The sequence below is a fragment of the Salvelinus sp. IW2-2015 genome, unplaced genomic scaffold, assembly GCF_002910315.2.
Source record: "Salvelinus sp. IW2-2015 unplaced genomic scaffold, ASM291031v2 Un_scaffold4964, whole genome shotgun sequence".
Taxonomy (NCBI): Eukaryota; Metazoa; Chordata; class Actinopteri; order Salmoniformes; family Salmonidae; genus Salvelinus; species Salvelinus sp. IW2-2015.
The window spans coordinates 33,914-34,989 of NW_019946233.1; the positions used below are offsets into that span (position 1 = coordinate 33,914).

The window sequence follows — 1,076 nt, forward strand, 5'->3', positions numbered from 1 at the left end:
CTATTTGAATTTCATTAGACTCTCATAGCATGACATCAGAGCCAGTGTTGCCGTTAGCAGACTGCTGCGCTATAGGAGCCTGGCTGGAAAATGCTATTTCCTATTTACACTGGTGCAGAGGAATGGAATGGTGTACCAAACGATATAAAATCCATCACTACGTTAGGGAGTTTTAAGATAAACCTTAAGAAATGATTTATGGGAAAAATCCTTTAAAACTGCAGAAGCTTAAAGAAAGTATAAATTGTTTCGAATAAATGTTACTTGCTAACCTATTTTATTCCTTTCACGGTTTCCTCCTCATTGATAAGATGTATACTGAACAAAAAATATAAAACGCAACGTGTTTCATGAGCTGCAATTAAAGATCTCAGAAATGTTCCATAAGCACAAAAAAAAGCTTCATTCTCTCAAATGTTGTGCACAAATTTGTTTACATCTCTGTTTGAGAGTATTTCTCCTTTGCCAAGATAATCCATCCACCTAACAGGTGTGGCATATAAGAAAGCTGATTAAATAGCATGATCATTACACAGGTGAACCTTGTGCTGGGGCCAATAAATATTGGCCTGGAATATTCTAATTAAGTGAGAGAGACTTTGTCATTTCTTCAAACAATCATCTTTATTTAATATTGATTAATTATTGCAATAATGACGCTGGTCGACCCCACACCCTTGAGTGTTGGACTGAGTAACCTAACCTTTACACAAATGCAGAGTACTATATATAGCTGACACTAACGATGCTCAGTCACGGTTGGTTCAACCCCCCTCATGCAGACCAAGGAGCATCATAAGCCACTCTGGGTTCATCCTGTCGATATCTGCATGTGGGTTGTTGTCTTAAACTCACCCTGGCTTAGTTTCCCAGATGCAAGGATGATTTAGAGACAATGAGGGATTGTTCTACTCCTAATCTATCCCTAGTAAAACACATTCTTGTCTATGTAATGCAGTCTTTAAGTAATTTTGTCAGCTCAAACCATATCTAGTGACCATACACCCAGATTATCTGCAGGGAACTAGAGTGGAGACCATAAAAACACAGACACTAACAGGACAGAAATGTCTTCC

At 38.2% G+C, this 1,076-nt stretch overlaps 1 protein-coding gene across 1 annotated transcript in view; it reads right to left on the reverse strand.

Annotated features, from left to right (window-relative positions):
* LOC112077840 (collagen alpha-1(VI) chain) overlaps positions 1 to 1,076 on the reverse strand; it is a 35,035-nt gene that overhangs the window by 33,418 nt on the left and 541 nt on the right. The gene's annotated exons all lie outside the window — the stretch shown is intronic.